Genomic DNA, 22,209 nt, shown 5'->3' with positions numbered 1-22,209 from the left:
ACCACTAGAACTGTGGCCACCTACGGCACCTACAGATACAAACAGTTACCGGAAAATTATTAACTTTTTCCCCGCATTAGGCCAGCGTGGGGACGGGGACTATAGCCCAAGCCCTGTCGTGCATGAGGGGAGGCCTCCTGGTGACCAGCATTGTTTATGTTATTTCTTAAATATATTATATAATACGACCATTATGCTTATTAATATTTATCGTAAACGATTTTATATCTGAAGTATAATTATACGTTTTGTTATTAAGCATTTTGCACGTTACATGTACTTACTGAAACTTATATCATACAAAGTTATTCAAATTGAAATTGTATCTCCTAAGCATATGTTATAAGTTTGTATACATTATATCACTTACCTATTCAACATAAGGATCTATGACAATGTATATAAGCTTTCATCGGCCTTTATAGCACCTAACAAATAAAATAAAGAACAATATTAAATAACCCTAAATAACGTCATCATGCCGCGCACCCACAGTGTCCTACAATGTAGCCTTCATATTGCACCTTAGTTTTATGCTTGCGAATAAAAGACGTATTTTAAACAATATTACTCTACTTTGTAACTTTCTTCCTACTTCTTAACTTGTTACAATTTCCAATTTCGTGGCAATGCTGCGTTTATTGCGGATATAAGTGTAGCATACCACATAATTTTCATTTGTTTTTGATTCAGTGCTAAAATGTTTCAAATGTGACGGGATACAAAAGTGCCAATACTTACTTACGTTAAAATTGATTACCACTTTAAGGGAAAGACGGGTGCAATAGGAATTATTGAAATCAAACGAAGAAATGGGAATAATATTATTATACCATTTTTACTGGCGGTGCCTTGCCCGCATCACATTACTATGAATTTTCAAATAATTATTAGGCTCAGTTAACGTCAACAGCAATTTGAAGAAACTAATGTTGCACTACTAAATTTATCATGTCGCCAATTTCTCGCGTTAATATAAATAATACAATATACTTATATGTATAAACTTTTTGACCCGAGGGCCGCATCCGGGCCACCGCTTCCTTTTCTCGGGCCCTATTGTATGAAATTGGGCACATTTTGCGGACCAAATTAGCCGGCTCACGGGCCGGATCCGGCCCACGGGCCAAAGTTTGAAGATCGCTGCGATAACACAACGTACTTACACAACGTATGCAGACAAAACACGTAATATAATAATCAAGCATCTTTTGCATATTTAACAGGGCACTCAAGCCATCAATATGTGCATAAATTTCTTCGTTCAACCCATGATAATATCAAAAGTTGACTTGGAAATTACTCCGGTATAAATCAGGCAAAGTTTACGAACACCGATTAATTGGTTCAATTGTCTGGATGGGTTTGACATCGCACGAACAATCTGCAGACAAAGTTTGTATGCAAAAGTCGCGTTTAAACTCACTCACCATTGGTTTGTCTACGGGCCAAGTTTGATAGCTTCGAGTGTAGATATGAAAGTTTGCGTATGCGATGAATTTATTGCTTCTACATTCATTCATTCTAGACACGTACCTTATTAGCTTGTTTCAAAGCTTTGGAATAAACCAACTTTTCTAATATTAATATTAAATTAAAATTTTACTTTCATGTTATATTTTTTTCTTTGTTTCTTATGCATTTGTAATTCAGGTACTTACCTTTTAGCGCTCCTATTATTTTTATGGGTGTTAATGATAGACGAGGAACACTAAAATTTAAATTCTCCTTTATAAAAACATAAATTATTTATTAGAGGTATGTTTTACGCGTGTCGAAAAACTCATAATTCAACAAACATCCTTTTTAACCTTAAGAGCTCGCAACAATGCTTAATAAACCGCTTGAGTAACAAAGCAAAAATGAAACGTGCTAAGAGGTTGCAACCGGCGATTTACTCGCAACTCGCAAACGCCTGTAATTTTCCGACGGTCACGATGCACGTGGGATATAGTTCAAAGGGCATCGTATCGAGTCGTCGAATCTGAGGTATCGTGACGCTGAAGCCTTCGAACTGTAGTGTGTGACTTCGTTAGCGTTATCATTGTACTCGAGGAGAACTGGCTGTGATTTGGACCTTACTTCTTAGTAAGCGACGAAAATTAATTAAAAAGCTTAATCGAATCGAATTCGCCCTATTGAGAGGTGTTTTTATCTTTTCCTTCGCCTAAGCTTAAAAAAAAATACGCACGCCGTTGTAAACTCAATCATACTATTCATAGTACTCTACAGAACAAATGAAAATAAATAAATATTATATGGACATTCTTACACAAATCGACTAAGTCCCACGGTAAGCTCAATAAGGCTTGTGATGTGGGTACTCAGACAACGATATATATAATATACAAATACTTAAATACATAGAAAACATCCATGACTTAGGAACAAAAATATCTGTGCTCATCACACAAATAAATACCCTTACCGGGATTCGAGCCAAGGACTATCGGCATAAACAGGCATAGGCAGGGGCATAGGCAGGGTCACTACCCACTAGGCCAGACCGGTCGTCAAATAATAGAATATAACATATTACAATAACATACGTACATCATATTATATTAGAATAGTACCTACATATTTAAGAGTTCCTACAATTTTCTTCCTCTTTGAAGACCAGGTTATTTGCGTGCAATGAAGAATGGTACTAGAAAGTGTAGGTACTAAATTAAACCTGAGCTTTGGGGCGTATATTGAATCTCTGGCCAAATCTGCAGCTAGACGATTGGGCGTCCTCTCTAAGGTCAAGCGGTACTTCACACCGGGGCAGCTTCTTCAGCTTTACGTAGCTCAAGTCCGTTCGTGTATGGAGTACTGCAGCCACCTTTGGGATGGGTCCGCCAAATATCAGTTAGCCGCCTTAGATTCCATAGACAAACGCGCTAGGAAGCTTATTGGAGATGCGGGATTAGTAGAGGCTAGACTGCAGAGCCTTGAACACCGTAGAAAGGTAGCTTGTTTACGGTGTTCTACAGGATACATTTCGGGGAGTGTGCGATGGGATTACATAATTTAATCCCCCCATCTCCATTTTGCCACCGTGGGACTAGACGCGGACTTGCGTTTCACCCTTACGTCGTTACTCTGCCACTGATTCGTACTAAGCGCTATGCATCCAGCTTTATCATGCGAACGGCTAAGGAGTGGAATTCACTTCCCGCAAATATATTCCCAGTACACTATAACTTGGATCTTTTTAAATCAAGAGTGAATAGACATCTTTTAGGTAGCATGATCCATTCTAGACTGCATCGGCACTTACCATCAGGTGAGAAAGAATACTTACCTAACATTGCGCTGCAATAATTATCAAAAATCCTCTTATAGTAGTCTTGTAGTTACTTACCTTACCTTACCTACCTAAAATTTTCTTCGTCTTTAAAGACGAGTAAAATAAAAATTATAGACTGACATATGTATTTTTATTGCCTTTTAAATAAGACATCAATTTTATTAAACAAAAAAACTGGTACCTCAGTTCGCCCGCAACTTGGCCCATAACGTAACTCGAGTTCAATCCAGTGTTTGGCAACAAACGCTGAACTTCCCAGCAGACGTTATTCCCTCACCGATAAGCTTTCATGGATAATTCCGCAACTTGCTTTCTTCGATGCTTGTAGTCTGGGCACTGGTAGGTACCTAAGACTTTGTAACTACGACTTATATTAATGCGACTTGTTGTAAAAAAATTCATTATTGAGACTTGCTGCAATTTCTTAGTTGCGACTTTTCCCTACACAATCAAGTTATATTTCAGTTTCAAAACATAATCTACATAAACATAACGCTGCGATTGATTTTATTAGATTTTATTAGGTGTATTAAACGTGATGTCTTAATTATAACCGCTCCAGATTTATAACGGAAAACGTCTCAGATCGTTTTTCCATACCAATTAAAACGCCTTGGTTTTTGTATTGGTTTTACACAATAATATATATATATATATATATATATATATATATATATATACATATATACCTAAATAAAATATATTTATAAAAAATATTTTTTATACTATTTAAATAGAATAAAATAAATTATTAATCAATCAATCAATAATATTTTATAAAACATATTCATTTACGAACATCAAATATTTTCCAATTCACCGAGTTAGGTAGGTACGCATATAAGTCAATACAAATCGCAGCAATCTAGTGACACGCGTGAAAATTACTCAACTTTTTATATACACATAATTACCAACAAAAAACGTAAGTAATACCTAATCAAATTATCTATCGCTACCGGACTAATATTATTACAGTCGGTAATGAAACGTTCGCGAGTAATAGTGTCATGTAATCCATTTTGTTTATCTAAATTTGAATCTTCAATCACGCCGTGGCGAGTGGCGCATGCACATGGTACGATTTGTCACAATCAATCATTTAGTAAGGTCACCACCAGTGTGCCGCAGGTGGCTATTGTCACCACACGTTCTAACTTTTATAGTTTTTATTTACTTTACTCGGTTATATGGGAAAAATTGGCAAGAAAATATCAGTAATTTTATTTTATAGCAATACATCAACTTGTTCCAAAAGTTACGCTTTTAGGGAAAAGTGGAAAAGTAAAGTTAGTTTTAAGGATAAAGAGCCGAATTTTCTACCCAACTACGGCAAAAGTCAAAACACATAAATTGCAATCGGAATTGCGTACGTTTAAGTATTTTTATCCCTTTCTAGTTTCACTGAACCGAATTCAGAATCCTGAATCCTCATTCCAGTTTGGTGACATATTTTATAATTAATACACTATAATTAGTACGGATCAAACGAAGGACCCAAATGCTGTAGATTTGACCTCTATGTATGTTCAGTGAAAATTAATGGTTTCGGAGTAATCATTGATTTTGTGTTCTAATAGGAGAACGATGCGAACGTAATTTCATAACTTGATTTTATCCATAAGTTCGAATGTAAGTCAAATATGTCCGAACAAAATGATCAGTAAATAGACCAGAATCTACTATGTTATTATTAACCAGATTTAGCTGAGAAATGTTCTGATTTACATTTATTTATTTATATTCACAAGAACGGTTTACACCAGTTACACTTGCTGCTATGCTAATTACTTTGCGTGCTAATTAATTGCTACATTAGCAAAACGTAATAAAGTATGTCTAGATATTTATATCACATTTTGTTTATACATTATCGGTTACCCAGTCATATACACTGTCGTACGGTCATTTACTTCTCTCTCACAGTAGGCGAGACACCTATTATATTATACATATTCCCAACCCACTCACTTCCACATCCACTTAAAAAAACCACGTATAAGTTTCTAATTTGTGGTAAATATTAGGTCCTAAATCACATTTTGTCACTGCCTAATACTGTTCTGAGATATCTTTTTGCCCTGGGCTCCATGGAAGACCAGCGCTGTAGCATATATATGTTAGTGCATATGCTGACTGGTGTCCACCCCTCTAGTCCCTATCCTCTATTTTTGCCTTTGCCCTTGTAGCCTCTATAGTAGCATCAATACTGTAATTATTGCATGTTAGTATAAGCTACAAATAGTTTTAACTTTAGTGTGTAAGATCTTTTTTTAAACTTAAATGGTGCTGTACTATGTAGATGGTTTTTAGGGTTCCGTACCCAAAGGGTAAAAACGGGACCCTATTACTAAGACTCCGCTGTCCGTGTGTCCGTCTGTCTGTCACCAGGCTGTATCTCATGAACCGTGATAGCTAGACAGTTTTTTTTATTTAATTTATATTAAAATCTTACATAACATCAGACAGAAAAGTGCCGTGAAACCCCATCGGGTTTGTATCGACACTGCATTCGTGGATACATTTTACATTTAAACATTGTTGTGGTACATAGGAAAAAAAAAATTATAACAGTTGAAATTTTCACAGATGATGTATTTCTGTTGCCGCTATAACAACAAATACTAAAAAGTACGGAACCCTCGGTGTGCGAGTCCGACTCGCACTTGGCCGGTTTTTTTTTACAATAAACATTTTTCTATTTGTCGGGCCGTTGTCAGGCTCTTTAGGTTGTTCAAGATCCAACACGTGGGCGTGTAAGACGATTATTGCAGTATTAGTAAGTAAAACAATGGAACACTTTTCATAATTCAATTCAATATATTCTTTATTCAAATAAGCCTAGCAACAAGCACTTTTAAATTGTCAAGTTTTAAATATTACCTTAACCTAAATATCAGAGCAATTTATTGATGCAGTTATTATTATTCTTAAAAACATTGAATTATTATAGTTATGTCAAACTTAATAATAAGAATTCACAAAAGGATCGTCAAACACCAATATATGTGGTATATTGATCAAAACAAATGACACATCCATCCTTCCAATAATTAACAACGACAATAATTATATTCTAAGTCAAACACTAGAGGCACAACGATCCGTCGGAGGTTCGCAACAGAATGCCGGCGCGGGCGCAGTGGACCGCTTTTTATGCCTCCCCACCACTGCTTGTCGCCGCTCCGATCCGAAGTTCCGTTAGGTGGCGCCATCTGGCCTGAAGCGATTTTAACTTAGTAATATAAGAGTACATGATAAGGAAAACGTGCTAGTACTTGTCAATGTCCCAGTACATGTCATTTTAAACTTAAGTCCAATGAGAGAAAATTATGGCAATTATATCGCTAGAGTTAGACCAAGATAAGTGCAACGATTTTGATAGCACACTTGCACTGCGTGTGCTATCAAAATCGTTGCAGACTTATCTTGATCTAAATCTAGTTCGCTACAAAACAAACGTCAATACAAACAATATTCCAAATAAATCATTTGGACAGATAGCGTAAAAAGTGAAACAAATCAAATTGCCACGAATTTTGCTTACTAAACAAATGACAACTTTGTAAACGAATGAAAACTTATCTCAAAAAATATAAAAATAATCAAAAATTCTTATTATATTTATACCAATGTAACGAATTCAGAATCACTGCATTTACATGGGAATAAACTGATTACTACTCACTAGTACTCACGATGCGCCGCCAATGGAATAAGCCCAACGAAATTTCAACCCATGGTTTGGCGTCGAAAATACTGTTATTTAAATGCATTGTGAATGCGATAAACGGAAATAATAATTGTCCGTTTGAATAAACTTAACGCGGTTGAATGCTCGGCTTTTGTTAATATTTACTTACCCTATTGAAACAATGTACCTGCCATTGTAAAAATACTGTAGTAGTTTCAAATATTGAAGAAAAATTAAGGTATTAAATAATAATATATCTTTTGTTCGCTTGAATTGTCTATATGCTAACAGTTAAGGCACCGCTTGTATTCGAAGACTACACCAGCGTCACTGCAGCAGTATTGCAGTCGGCAGTAAGGCTGGTGTAGTTGGAATCCGAACGCTACCTTTCTTTAGAATGCGTGACGCATTGAACGTTCGTTGGCCTCTTCTTTTCTGTATTCTGAAATAAGGTGTGCAATAAAGAGTATTTGTATTGTATTGTAATCGCGGCAGTAATGCGGTAGCGAACGTCACTCATTTTATCAAGGAAATTGATAGCAACAAAGCCCGCGTCAACGCCGCAGCAGTAATGCCGTATCAGTATTGCAGCTGCAGCTGCAATCTGTGAGTCACCTTGATGCGGCAGCAACGGCAACGGAATTTATTAGCATCAAAGCATTGCAATAATAATTTATCAGCATCAAAGCACTGCAATAATAATTGCAATGTTAAGGCTAGGGCTGAGTATGCTAATTCAAATTTTATTATTGAGCCGAAATTTTGCATAACTACATACAGATATGTGACGTTTCTGTATTACTTACCTCTAAGTATGTTAGTTAGTGTGAGTCAAATCTTGGAAGCTAAATTTGACCCACTTCCCGATTTCCGATTGAGCTGAAATTTTGCATACATATGTAAATCGGATGACAATGACATGGTGATGATAATGCTGATGATGGAGACAGGAGGTGGCCATGAGAAATCTGTGATAAAACAACGCAAACTAATTGTGTTTTGGGTTGTTAGATTAGGGTAGTTTCATCTATCAAAATTAAATTATGAAAGTATGTTATTTATGTAGTTTCTACCATAAGAAATGCAAGTTTAATATTATTTTGTTATAAAAAACATGAGATTTATTTTTAATTTTCAAAACTAAACTCGTAGTTTTATTACTGTATGTCACGTGACCGCAAACGCCGCCCGCCATTTTTTCTCATAAGTGACGTCACTATTGCAAAATGTTATTTTCATGAAATAGAAATGCCAGTTGGCTATCAAAGCTATAGGAACATTTATAAATATATTTGAAAAATATATGGTCTATTGTCTCGATGAGTATTAGTTGTTTCTGGATAAAGAAGTACAGTAAGCGATAAAAGCTAGTTCCAAAAATTAAACTTATTTGATTCAGAATCAGAGCACCTCAAAATTTGTGTGTGGAAAGAATATACAAAAGCTATTATGACTAAATGATGCGTGCTAAGCTTTATGAATAAAGAGGGCAGGCTTCCCACTGAGCGTATAAACGACAGAGGCGCAGGTGGGCACCCGCTCGAACTCAATTTGCGCCCAGATTCAATTGTTGCAGGACCCAATCAATTTTGATATGCACCCGCTGTCGCCGGTACAGCGTGCAGCGTGTCGTACAATATTGAACCCGTGCTATTTTAATATAGCTACTGGATTAAAGCTGCAATGAGAGTTTGTGTATGTAATTTATTTTCCATCCTAATTTGCTGTTAGGTACAGCTGTTTAAATTATTCTCAATGTTAGGAAAAAGTCGAAGAGAAGTTTTTGTAATTGGAGCTATATTTGAAGTTAACCCTTTAAATAAAAATAAAATAAAAATTATTTAATTCAGACTTTCAAAAAATCCATATTTTGTTAGTGATACTTAAACTAGGGAACCTATAAACTAAGTGTTAGTCTAATTATAACATTTACAACATTTACATAATTAAGAGCTAGCCATAAAAACAAAAACAAATACAAACAAATACCTACTTACTTACTTACTTTATTAATTTGTACTGCCTATTACAATATTAGCCCAGTGCCTTAATATAGGGCAGTCGAGGCGTCCAGCTACCATCCTCAGGATGCTGTTACTGCTGCCTCTCACTCGTCTCAGCAAAGAGGCTAACCTCTTGCGTCTGATGGCATGGAAGCCATCCGTGTGCGCCTCTGCAAACATGCCTGACGCACTACAGCGGCGAGGCAGCTTTAGCAACATCCTGAAGATATTATTAAACTGAACACGAAGCGCGTTATAAACACGCTTCGTATGCTTCACCCATAGACTGCATGTATAAAAAGATGTACAATATGCTTTAAAGAGTGTGAGCTTAACTTCCCTTGAACATTTTGCAAATCTACGGATGAGCATGTTACCTCTGATTGCTAAGGCTCTTCTTTCTCTTTCTATTCTCTTTCTTTAATCCGCCTATCACTTACTAATAAAGTTAAAATCATAGTGGGAAATACATTCCTCCTCTGTAGATTCCCTCTGCCTAATGTTTAGCTTCTAATAATTTTAGATATAGTGAGGTTCGAAATTACATGGAGAAATTATGAAAGAATTCCATTCATAATTTCTCCATGCAATTTTGAACTTCACTGTACATAAAGTTTCAATCACGGGCAGTTTATTGTATGACGAAGAAACACATAGTGTAGCAACGTAGTTTTTAGAAACATTTATGTAAACATTTATTTTTAAAATTTAAACATTTACTTTTATTTACCTAATTCATCGACGGTCAAAAAAAGTTGTTATCATACAAATAAAGATATTTGGCCACTTTGGCCGTCACTATCTATTTGATGCAAACTGTAGGTACTAGATCTAGTAGTAGTAGTAGTAGTACTTTACTCGTTAATTCTAACACCACACGAGGGAGCCACCGCATCGAACTAATCTGGACTGTATTAGACTCGCATTTATACTACTTAGCTGCAAAGTGAAATGTATGGTTTACATATCTAATTGATTGGGAGGATTGGGTGTATCCGTTGTGGATACACGGAAGTTCCAAGAGAATCACGCAATTCTAGCTACAGATTAGCGTAAAGATAACTGGGTAATTTGGTTGAACAATTGTATTCAACAAAGACACAGAACGGTTAAATAATTTCAACAAGCTACCTCCGATTCAACTTTAGTTACGCTTTTCCGCGAATGAATCGTAGCGGCCCACAGTTTATCCAACTGCATATGAATGTTTATGACCCCAATAACGTTTTGTTAGCTCCATAAAGTAAATTTCTACTGCTTCGCTAGTCTATTCCACTTTTTTTGTGTTAGGTACCATTTATATTCGCATAGCAAGTAAAAGAGAGCAAAGTTTCATGTGGTACTTTAAAAGAACCCGGATTAGTGTTTGTATATATGAACAACAAAACTGGAATTATTTCAAGGGATCATTTTATCTACTCTTTTTTTTTTCTATCCATAAACAATTATTTACATACAAGATATATACAGTGGTACTACGTAAACGAAATTAATAACTAGCTTAAATCTAAAATAGGCCCTTGAGGCATTGTACCAAGGATGCTGGCGGCATTTCCCCGCTGTATCGCAATGCTGATACGTTGTGCGAGAAAGCCGCCAGCTCTTCGGTCACCAGTTACGTCAACCAGACGCTTCGCGATTTCTGCAAACAACTTATGCGCGCTGGGACCCCATGGACCTAGAGTTTCAACTCCAAATGGAACGAAATGATACTCTCTACCGAGGCTCTTATATTTATTACGTTTTAAAATTTCGGCGCTTTCCGCCGCTCCGCCCGCTTTTACATTAGTCCGTTGGAGGTGGGACGGTGCCAGTGTGCCTACGCAGGTAGCATCCCACACCAACATCCGTCCCAAGCTCCAAGGAACCAAGGACATCCCATCGGGCCTCTTGCCATCATCTCTGATAATGCCAGTCGGCTCTAGAAGAGCGGGTACATTGATGGTGGCAAGAGACCGACGGATTATGTCATTAAGCGACGCATGTCTTGAAAAACGGCCGGCACTTTTTTGACAAGATAATCCATGGTGTCTCAGTCGGTCCACGTCCGTGCCACAAGAGCATATGTGTGGCGTACACACCGAAACCCCGAGTCGCAAACCAGTCGCCAGTCTAAGGGAGGCCGGATCCAAGAAAGTACCAGTACTAGGCGAAGGATGGGCATGTAGCCAGTAACCCGCTTCCCGGGCTCCGACCGCCAAAATCCTCGCGCGGTCTGGACCTGTACAGTTGTTTAGGAGAATATTGTAAGTTAAATCACAGTAAACATTATCCCAACTCCTTTGTGAATTTGGGTTGTCTGGAAATTGTTTTCCCGGGCAAGCAATTTTAAAAGCATTTTTGGCGTCCTTAAAGCCCGCAATCACACAGTTTGTGGGCAAAGCCCTTAAAATATTTCCTATGAGACCAGACGTGCTATGAGTGGACGCCAAAAAGGCTGGGGAAGCCACACTGGAAATTTTGCGAATTCCTAAACCTCCAAACTGATAGGGAGGGACGCTTGAGACCAGGAAGGCTCACTTAGCTGAATGTTTAGAATCGTCTCTAAACTAATTTTGATCAAATCATCTAAAGGCGACAATAAATTTTGATGTTTCCAAAAAGGACAGCAGCGGAGCACATATGTAAATTTAGGGACAAAAAGACAAAATTTAAGAATCACAAGAGCATAATGAGGGCTAATTTCGAGTAAGCGATTCGTGTGACTTTTGAATTTAGTTATAGAGTTAGAAATATAACCGGGAAAAGATTCTTCGAATATAGGAGATCCCAGGAGGCAAAGAGAATACTTGTCTACTGATTTGATATCAGGAGCCAGATCGTCAAATTTGGGTTGTAAGTCTGCCAAAGAACAAGAAGATTTTTGAATAAAGAGTTCACATTTGCTGAAATTCAGTTCTAAACCAATATTTTCGAAACTACTCTTAATAAAAGACAAATCAGAGAGCACAGTATTCACGTCGCCTCCTAGAGTTCCGTCATCTAAATACCAGACATTGAATTTTGATTTTAAATTTTTAATAATTGGATTTATAGCCAAACTAAAAATTGCTGGCCCGAGAGGGTCACCCTGCTGACAGCCAACCTCAGAAGATAATTCATGTGACTTGTACATTAATTTAGATGAGTTTGAATAGCAAAAGAAAAGGTAATTGTATAGCTCTGGAATTTTGTCCTTTACTTCTGTCAGCAAAGTGTCCCTACTAACCGAATTAAAAGCATTTAAAAAAAAATGTGTTTGTACTAAGTACATATTATCAATACTGTTTATTCATTATTTAAAATAAACCATTTGTGTTTAATTTTTGAATATAACAAAAATATCAACACTACAAACCTAGTTAAGTAGTGTTCGTATTGCTATAATATTCAAACAAAAAATCAGATTCATTGTGTTTTCGTCATAATAAATTCCTGAAAACATAAGGAACCCACTGGCATAAGCAATAATGTCTAGGCTGCCTATAAAATTATATATGATGCTGATAAATATGAACAGCTGCTTATTTGTATGAAGTCTTAAATGTATAAATATAACTTACTGACTAACTAAGATTCTGGCGCCAACCGAACCAAATTCAATCGAAGTAATTTTTGTGGAACGTGCGAACAACACTAAAAATGGTCATGTAGGTACTTACTACTAAACCTCATAACTAATTAATTATCGAATTGATTATCTATTTGGACGCAAGCAAAAACTTTCTGTTGATTTATCGTATAACAACTGGTTGTTAGTTAATAATCGTGATCGAATGATAAGTAGGTATGATCGGTGTTTTTGTTATCAGCAATTAGTGCACACGAATAAACTCAAATCGGAGACGTAAATAGGGACCTACACATTTAACATAAACCAAGCTGTTTATATTGTTTATGATATTTTGTTCACTTTGACGACTACTTTATATTTTTTGCCCATATGTTAGGAACCAGTCGGAACTCGAATTGAGTATATTTTAACTTGATTTAAGAATTACTACATGCTAGGATTTTCTAACCTATTTGAGTAATTATTTAATCAATATTGTAAGATTTATATGCCTAAATATATTTAGCTTAGGTAGTAACCGTTACACTGGTCAGGAGTACAAACATATAACGCCGTAAAATAGTAAAATAGAAACAAGCATACCTTCCGTACACGTAAAGTGGGAATGGATTCTTTTTTGTGTGGGATGTCGTAAAATAGACTTTTTTTTAAATATAAGGGATGTCGTAAAATAGACCTTTTATAAATATAAGGGCTTTGACAAAGCATTTTTGTCAAAGTACATATTTTCGGAAATAATCGCTATGATAGTGAATATATTGTGTAGCCATATTGATATTTACGTCTTCTTGTCTATTATAATCTTTAGCTTTACATTTATGCTGTAATATTCCTTATTCCTTATGCTGTAATACGCCTTTATTTGTTTCCATTAAAATTACAATTCAACTCTCCGAACAGCAGAAACTAAACTTCTTTTAACACCTCTACACACTGCCGTATATTACATAGTTCATCTGAACTGTTTGAATTATTCAAGCATTCGCCCGGACTTGTTATCTTTGCACTCAAAACTTTGAATAAACTACTCAACTAGAAGTTGTGAAAATATAGGTGGGTTAAGCCGGGATCGACAACAGCCAAAACTAGGATTATTCTCTCGTATCATACGTTGAAATTTAGAGCTGCTGAAAACGTGATGTCGTCACTTTGTGGAATTGGTTGTGAAAAGTTCAAAACTGTGCTGGGGAACTTACATTCGCGAAATAAGCGATACATACCTATAGGTAGGTACGAACATATTCTGTTGAGAATTATTATGTGACTTGATTGATATCTGCTAATAACAACGAATGTTGCGAAATATTCATTTTTGTAAGCCTCAATAGAGGCTCATTGACCAACCAACTAAATATTATTGTGTTTTTAAATATTTTCAATTTTACAACATTTCCCAATTTTTGGAACAAATCAAATTATTTTATTGAATATTTTGATTTGTGTTTTTTTTAAGTAGTCACACTGCTATATATAAATTATAAACTGTAATAGATATTATATAATAAAGAAAAACCACTGGAGGGCTTCGTCACTTTTTTTATTATTATATGATATCATTACAGTTTATAATTTACAATATTTGTCAAGATTATTTTAGCATTAAAGTTAAGATGGATGCTTGTTCTCAAAGCATGAGGGACGTGACTGTTGCAAGTAACTCTCTTGGCCTCTCCTCCTGGTATACCATTGACACGGTCTTACTTTTTGGACCGCATCTGTCACATTCTGTGCGGCCACCACCATTTTGATACTAGCGTGTGCGTAACTTACTTTCTATGCATCTCGCTCGTACTCGCATATTAGTGCAAGCGAGATGTACAGAAAGTAGTCAGCGAATTTGTCAGTTTGACACTGCTAAGGCAGTAGTGGTAAGGCTACTGGGCGTACATAATCTATTTATCCTTCCGCCTACAAGCCCAGCGATAATGTGACTGAGCATGACAACGCCAAATTGTATCGTATTTTTTTTTATTGTTTGTATATCTATTTATATTGTATACCTAGTATCTAATGTATCTATACTCTTACCTACTAAATACTTATCATCATAAAGGTGGTTACCAAAATAGTTAAATACCTACTACCTCATATCCGTTTTTCAAAGACAAGAGTAGCCATAAATTATGAGAAGAAACGATAAAGGGCAGTAAGTGAATTAAGATGGTACAATCACGGCGCAATTAAGAATTTCAGATAAATTAATGACGCAGTGACGAAAATATTTCATCAACGAGTAGGTATCCATTGTTAGCGATATTTTTGCCTAATGGTCGCACATTTGTAACTACTCAAATTGTTTCAACAATACCATTATACGTCGTTTTAACTAGAGATACCATTTAATAATTATCTTTCATGACGTTAATGGCATTAGATAGAGAATCTTGGCGCTCTTTAGTGTCTGAGGTCATTGCGCCACAAGTAAGTTAATATAGATAACGTGGATGGGAACTTTTTTGAAATTAAGTAGGCCGTACAGGTGTAGGCTGGGCTCAAACAACTGATTTACTTTTTTTCTAAACGAATACAATTGCAAAGCCCATGTACATTGAACAAGTTTGGGAACAAATCAAATTATTTTATTAAATATTTTGATTTGTGTTTTTTTAAGTAAAAACTGTAATAGATGTCATATAATAAAGAAAAAGTGACGAAGCCCTCCAGTGGTGAAGGCCGGATGTACATTGTTAAATTTATGTGTAATATTTACACTCTTTTGCTTTGCTGTAAGTGCTTTGGTGTAAGTAAATTTGTTATAATTATGGTTGTGGCTTCGTTACACATAACTTATACAATGCAGTAAAGTAACTGCGTGGGAGCCCTCATGCATGCCATATATCCGCAGAGAACTACCAAAATTGTATTGTTTACAATTACACGATTAATGCATTAGGAGAACAAAGATATCTATCAATCAAACGTGTGTTAAAAGCACACTTGCAATTGATTAGCGTCTATAGATATTATCGAAACAGTCCAGTGCATTTACGTCGAACAGTGGTTTCATAGTCACAGTGCGATTGCAAATGGATTTTTGAAATGTTTTAAATGTATTCTCAGAATAAATTTAAAAGTGGAAAAATTACTGCCTCGGGTGGGGGATTTATTCTAAGCTTAATGGCATCGATCGCAGACGTTTCTGCTTGTTAAAAATTTATGTATTCTCAATTACGTGATGTATATAATTACAAAGATTAATAGATTAAAGATTATATACAGCACGTAATAGGGAATACATTTTATTTTATAGAAATAGGGTCTTATGGTAGAAAGGTAAAGCTAAGTTTTACAAAATGTCATATTTTAATAACAAAACTTCCGTGAGACACCCCCCCCCCTCCATAGAAATATACATTACTTCGTAAAGACCGGCCTTACGAGCACTACGAATGGGGCCGATACATTGGAGTCAAACTCGCATAATTAGTTACACCAGCGCGCTCAGTCGTGTGGCGAATTGCGCAGTGGAAAGGCGTCGGTATTCGGTCGGAATTGTATGCATACGCTTATACTTTGTTTACACCAATGGTGTCTAAATGCGATTTTGACTCCAATGTATCGGACCCATTCGTAGTGCTCGCGTAAGGCCGGTCTTTACGAAGTAATATGCCTATGCCTTATTCATAAAACTTTACGGGCCTGATTTAGTTAAATTATGTTTTATCTCTTTCTTACAAATACATAAGTCAAAATGACAGATAAAAACAAACGATTCATAGCTAATTCAGGCCAGGAACGCGTTTATGAATAACGCCAAAAATGTATACTAATAGCTACTCTGCTATCAACAGCCACTAATTTCTACACTAACACTACATTATACCTACAGCTGGTTGGAGTTAAAAAAGTTACTCAAACTTTGCAGTGATAACATATAAGTAGTAAATTGCTATATAAATATACGTATGTTAGTAACCTCCAATGACAAAGGCCTTCGGCCGCCGAAAACGTTCATTATGCTTCATTATAGCCTTAACGTCGATTTATAACGTTACTGTATCACTTCACTTATACTTTATCGTTGATTGATCTGGGTTTCCTGTAATTTAATAATTTGATAACTATTTTGACAGGTGAATAAACAGTGTCAATTACTCAGTTCATTTGCTGAATCAAAATCAAAATTAACATCAGAGTGCGATGCTAAAATCTAAGTTATTACATACAACATAATTTTTCAAATAAGTTACTGACATTACTCTTAGGGCCAATTGCACCATTCACTAACTCGGAGTTAACCCTGCAGTTACCATGGTTACGAGTACAATTTGACACTGGGTTAACGGTTAAACCGGTTAACTCCGGGTTAGTGGGATGGTGCAAGTGGCGCTTAGAAATTTACAAACCAATTGGAAAAGCGGCCAAGTAGGTAGGTTTTACTATTTATGGCCATCGTTTTCTACACACATTTGTAACTGAACTAATTTGTGTTACTGTTTTTGAGTTATGGATGTTTTCTTTATGCTTGTTTTCTATTTATGTATCTAAGCGCCACTTGCACCATCCCACTAACCCGGGGTTCAGCTGTTTAACCGTTAACCTAGTGTTAAATTGTACTAGTAACCATGGTAACTCCAGGTTTAACCGGTTAACCCTGGATTAGTGGAATGGTGTATATTATCGTCAAAGATTAATTAATTTGTCAATGTTTCAGATGTGTACACTGCACAGTTTCAGATTAATTCGTGGTTCCAAAATGGACAGCTAATGTATATATGGCGACAAAAAAATATACCTGCAATAATCATGTACCTACTTACATCTACCGGTATTACGCACATGTGGATATCATCAGGTAAATCGATCTATGCTCTCTCGTGTTTAGCTCTGACCTTTCATAAGTATTATCAAAATCAAATATCATTTATTTTCAGGCAATTAAGGCCAAAATGCTGTTTAATAGGACATAAATATTCAATATCCAAAAACCAATAATTTACGGATAAGATAACAAACATGCTTCTGTAACCAAATACCTCATATCGTAAGCGCATAATCAAATTCTGTACCTGGCTACCCCATAACTTGGCTCATAAAAGCTACTTTTTGCTGGCATTGTTACATGGGTAAATATTTAGTGGAATAGTTTCGCAACCGGCCCTCATACACCAACCTTATAGGCAAGTCGGGTCTATTATACATATAAATTTATCGCATTTATTGGCATGCTATCGAGATATAAATGAGTTGGTAAGACCATTAACCACATTTCCGATAATTGATAGCGTGGCTGTCGTCAATATTATCAATAGTTTTACTCGTAGTAGTAAATACCTTCAGCCATTAATTTAGGTATAAATTTAAGAGTTAATAGTTGATAGGAATCTCAGGCGATCATAAGGGCGGGCGCTTTCTTTGCCCACAGGCTAAGTCTGGCAGTGCAGTGATTTGGGGGAAGTCTTTTATATTTAAGGTTTAGTTTTGGGTTTGGTTTTTAGCATAAGTGTAATTTGTACTACTTTATTGTGAATGTGTTAAATGTAATGACTGTTTGGAAAAATAAATAATTATGTTTTACTAAGAGTTAATAATAAACTTTATCAAATATAGACCTCACACAAGAGTTTCAAATGTCATCATTGAATGGTTTCCGTCGCCAGTTTACTAAATGGTGCTATCAGAGAGCAAATGCATTGTTTACTGCATATATAATAATAGTCTAATCGCTATAGGCATCCCTGTTCCTAAAATATTTCATTAGTTCCGTCGATTTCTATAGGATTTTATCAGTAGATGCTGACTTGGTGACAATTGATCCAACATTAAAAATAAATCAAAAAGAAAGAGTAAAGACCCCACCCAATTGAGAAATTTTTCCTATGAAGTCGTTTAAGGGGCCCACAGATTACCAGTCCGCCGGACGATATCGGCCTGTCAGTTGTTCGAAACTGCCAAATTTTTATTCTTAATGACAGGCTGATGTCGTCCGGCGGACTGGTAATCAGTGGGCCCCTTTAGTAGGAGGGTGGGTTATTTTTACTTTATTTTATTTTATTAGAAAACACAGTTATAAAAAGGTGTCATTTCAGAGGTATGTACCACCAATAGCGTAACTCTGCAGTGGATTAAAGGACACAGCAACTCGCGAGGTAACGATGCAGCCGACATATTAGCAAGAGGAGGCTCGGAACTGAAGGTGGCAGGACCGGAGCCAATCCTACCTCTGCCATATGCCTGGCTCCGGAACATGCTGCGACACAACACCAAGGTAAAACACCAACAGTATTGGACTAACCTAGGTACCTGCAGACAGGCGAAGGAAGCCCTCCCGACGATCAACCCAGGTCTGTCACGGAGGCTGCGACTGCTGAAGAGGCCACAACTCCGGCTACTAACTGGAGCCATAACTGGCCACGCCTCACTAAACAAACACTTACTAACCATGCGTGTTACAGATAGCCCCCTTTGCAGGGCATGCATGGAGGCAGAAGAGACAGCCGCCCACGTCATCCTCGAATGTCCAGGGTGGCAGAATACCGGGCACAATACCTCGGTTCGCCGGGGTCTCTCCCAGAAGTCGTCGGCAACATCAAGGGTCTGCTAGGCTTCTTGGAGGAGTTGGGTTGGCAGGAGTAGTGCCGGCAACCCATCACGCAAAATAGGCGCATCGTAAGACGTCGAGTTGCGGAAACCTAGCCCGCGAACACCTATAACCTATAACCTAAGGTGTCATTTGGTAAGTAGTTATTACACGTATATTTTTTTTGCTTTACTTTAACTGCCTCCGGATTTTAGTTAGTTTTCGTAAAATGTATGGACATTGTAAAAAAAAATCTTTATGAGTACTTTTTTAATTTATTAGCTCTGAACCTATACCATGGTATATATTTTTGGCTAATGTATGAATAAAGAGACAATACGTAGACATACTCCACAGACCATACAAAATCTAACGATATTTATATGAATATTTTGAAAGGGATCCGGAGGCAGGAAATGAATTTCGATTGCAAGATAATTTTCATCATCATCATCATCATGTCAGCCGATAGACGTCCACTGCTGGACATAGGACTCCCCCAAGGCTCGCCACTCCGACCGATCCTGTGCCGCTCGCATCCACCGAATTCCCGCGACCTTCACTAGGTCGTCGCTCCATCTCGTTGGAGGCCTAGCGGCAGTTCGTCTTCCGGTACGCGGACGCCACAGGTTCTGGACCTTCCGGCCCCACCGGCCATCAGTTCTGCGAGCAATGTGCCCCGCCCACTGCCACATAAGATTTGCAATTCTGCGAGATATGTCGGTGACCCTAGTTCTACTGCGGATATCATCATTTCTGACTCTATCACGCAGAGAAACCCCGAGCATAGCTCTCTCCATTGCCCTTTGCGTGACCTTGAGCCTTCTTATGAGGCCCATTAAATAATTTTAAATACTGTTTATTGGCATTATTACATAACATCTAATACTTTTTTAGGGTTCCGTATCCAAAGGGTAAAAACGGCACCCTATTACTAACATTACGCTGTCCGTCCGTCTGTCCGTCACCAGGCTGTATCTCATGAACCGTGATAGCTAGACAGTTGAAATTTTCACAGATGACGTATTTCTGTTGCCGCTATAACAACAAATACTAAAAAGTACGGAACCTCGGTAGACGAGTCCGACACGCACTTGTCCGGTTTTTTCTCCATACACGAGTGACCCACCCTAAATTTAAGTAAGTAGTAGTAGTATACCTAGTAGTAGACGTAGTAGTTCGCCCCGAACTGTGAACTCGCGGTTCGCAAAAATCATGCAATTGAAAAGTTTAGTCTTTTGACTAGATAATTAGTTACATAGAGTGGCTTCATATATCGGGTTTGGTCTTCTAACTTCATAACCCCTTGATCGATTCTGCTTATGTTAGAACTTAAAAAACAAACTACGCATTTACCTAATTTAATTTAAATTAGAATATATCCCTCCACCAAACTAACTGTCTCTGTTTAGCCCAATGGTTGACTGGTAGAGAATGCCTCAAGGCGTTAAGTCCGCCATTTGTACTCTTTTTGTGTAAATTTGTGCAATAAAGTTTAAATAAATAAATAAATATATGTATCAATTCATCATCATCAATCAAAAAAAAAATGCCGAGAGGTAGCCAGCAGCGTTCCAAGTTGATTATAAGAACTTCACTTCGCTGCGCTCGCTCGTTCGATTAAGTGAACGCTGTACAAACAGCAACACTCTTAACTGTCCATCGGTGGACCTTATGCGTTTTGTAATAAGGTCCACCCATGGACAGTTAACAGTGTGGGCGATGGTATTTATAAATAGATACGAAGAGATGGCAAGGGTTAGATGCGTGTACATTTTAGGCCAACTAACATGGTAATTTCCACGTAAAACTTGACTAATTATTTTGTGCCTTTAGCCAATGTGTCAAAGTAATTTTAAAACAATTAAACCTGGTAATAAAATAAACTGTATATAAGACCATTTTTTATTTCATTAACATTAGAAAACGGACGTTAGACGCTTCAAATAAACGTTTTCTGAAATATACAGCCATGTTTTTATAGGAAATGCACAGAGAAATTTAATTAGTCGAACTGGGACTGAATGGTATTGCGTGATTGGAAGCATAAATCCCGCGCGACAGTATTTTGGCATTCAGCACACAGTACAGTCAGCATCAACAGTAGCGGATAAAACAACACACCAAAAGAATCTGCCGCCACGGAATACTTTTCAAAATAGACAGATATTATCACTACACTTCGCGTTTAAAAGTCTGCGTTTCAATCTAATTGATCTATGTAGAGGGAGCTGATTTTTTTCAGTTGATTCTGACTTGTAAGAATAGTATTTTTTTTTTAAAGAAAATCAGTAAACTGTAGTACATCTCATAGTGTTGTGTTTTTGCCGGTGAGTAAGTTTGCCAGCTCAGTGCGGGGTGTTAGGGTCGGCAACGCGGATGTAACACCTCTAGAGTTGCAGGCGTTGATATGCTACGGTAACTGCTTACCATCAGGCGGGCCGTAAGCTTGTTGGCCACCGACCTAGTATAAAAAAACTGTACATCAGTACCTATAATTAGCAAATTACCTCTAGTTTTATTTCAATAAACTTTTTTTGTCATATTATTATTAAAAAGATATATAAAAAAATTACAAGTATGAAATGTCACGGACAGTGACCTCGCCGGATTTTGAGATATTTTACTTACCTCGACTGTAGAAGTGTAGATGATCGCGCGTGACAATATACCTACGAGAAGTTTATCGCAAATAATTTTTTCTTGTTTATTTGAAAAAAGGGAGAACTTTAACGCATCACCGCCGTGTTTGAGTTTTAAAAGTAAGGACCAGTTTCACGTTATTGTTTGTAACATAAAATATGTCTCATACATTGTAGATTTAACTAATTATTTAACATTTGAAAATCAAAGGTAGTTTTCAGGTTATACCAAACATATTTCAAGTGTGACGGCCGTGACCTAAAATAAAAAACTTTTTGAGTCCACGTTCGTGACATATAGATACGCGGTCGTGACATTCTTAATTTGTTTGATTAATTAGACGCAGATGCACTCTTTAGAAGTGGATTTTTACTAGCTACAGATATTTTCAAATCACCCTTGTTCGAGCTGCTCAGGTGAAAATACATTTTCCAGGATGGCGGCAATTAAACGCCAAATGGTCAAGACACGAAAACTTGACCTCCAATTAATATACCTAGT

Source organism: Cydia strobilella, chromosome 5 (assembly GCF_947568885.1).
Source record: "Cydia strobilella chromosome 5, ilCydStro3.1, whole genome shotgun sequence".
NCBI classification, from domain to species: Eukaryota; Metazoa; Arthropoda; class Insecta; order Lepidoptera; family Tortricidae; genus Cydia; species Cydia strobilella.
Note: the sequence above shows the minus strand (reverse complement) of the source record.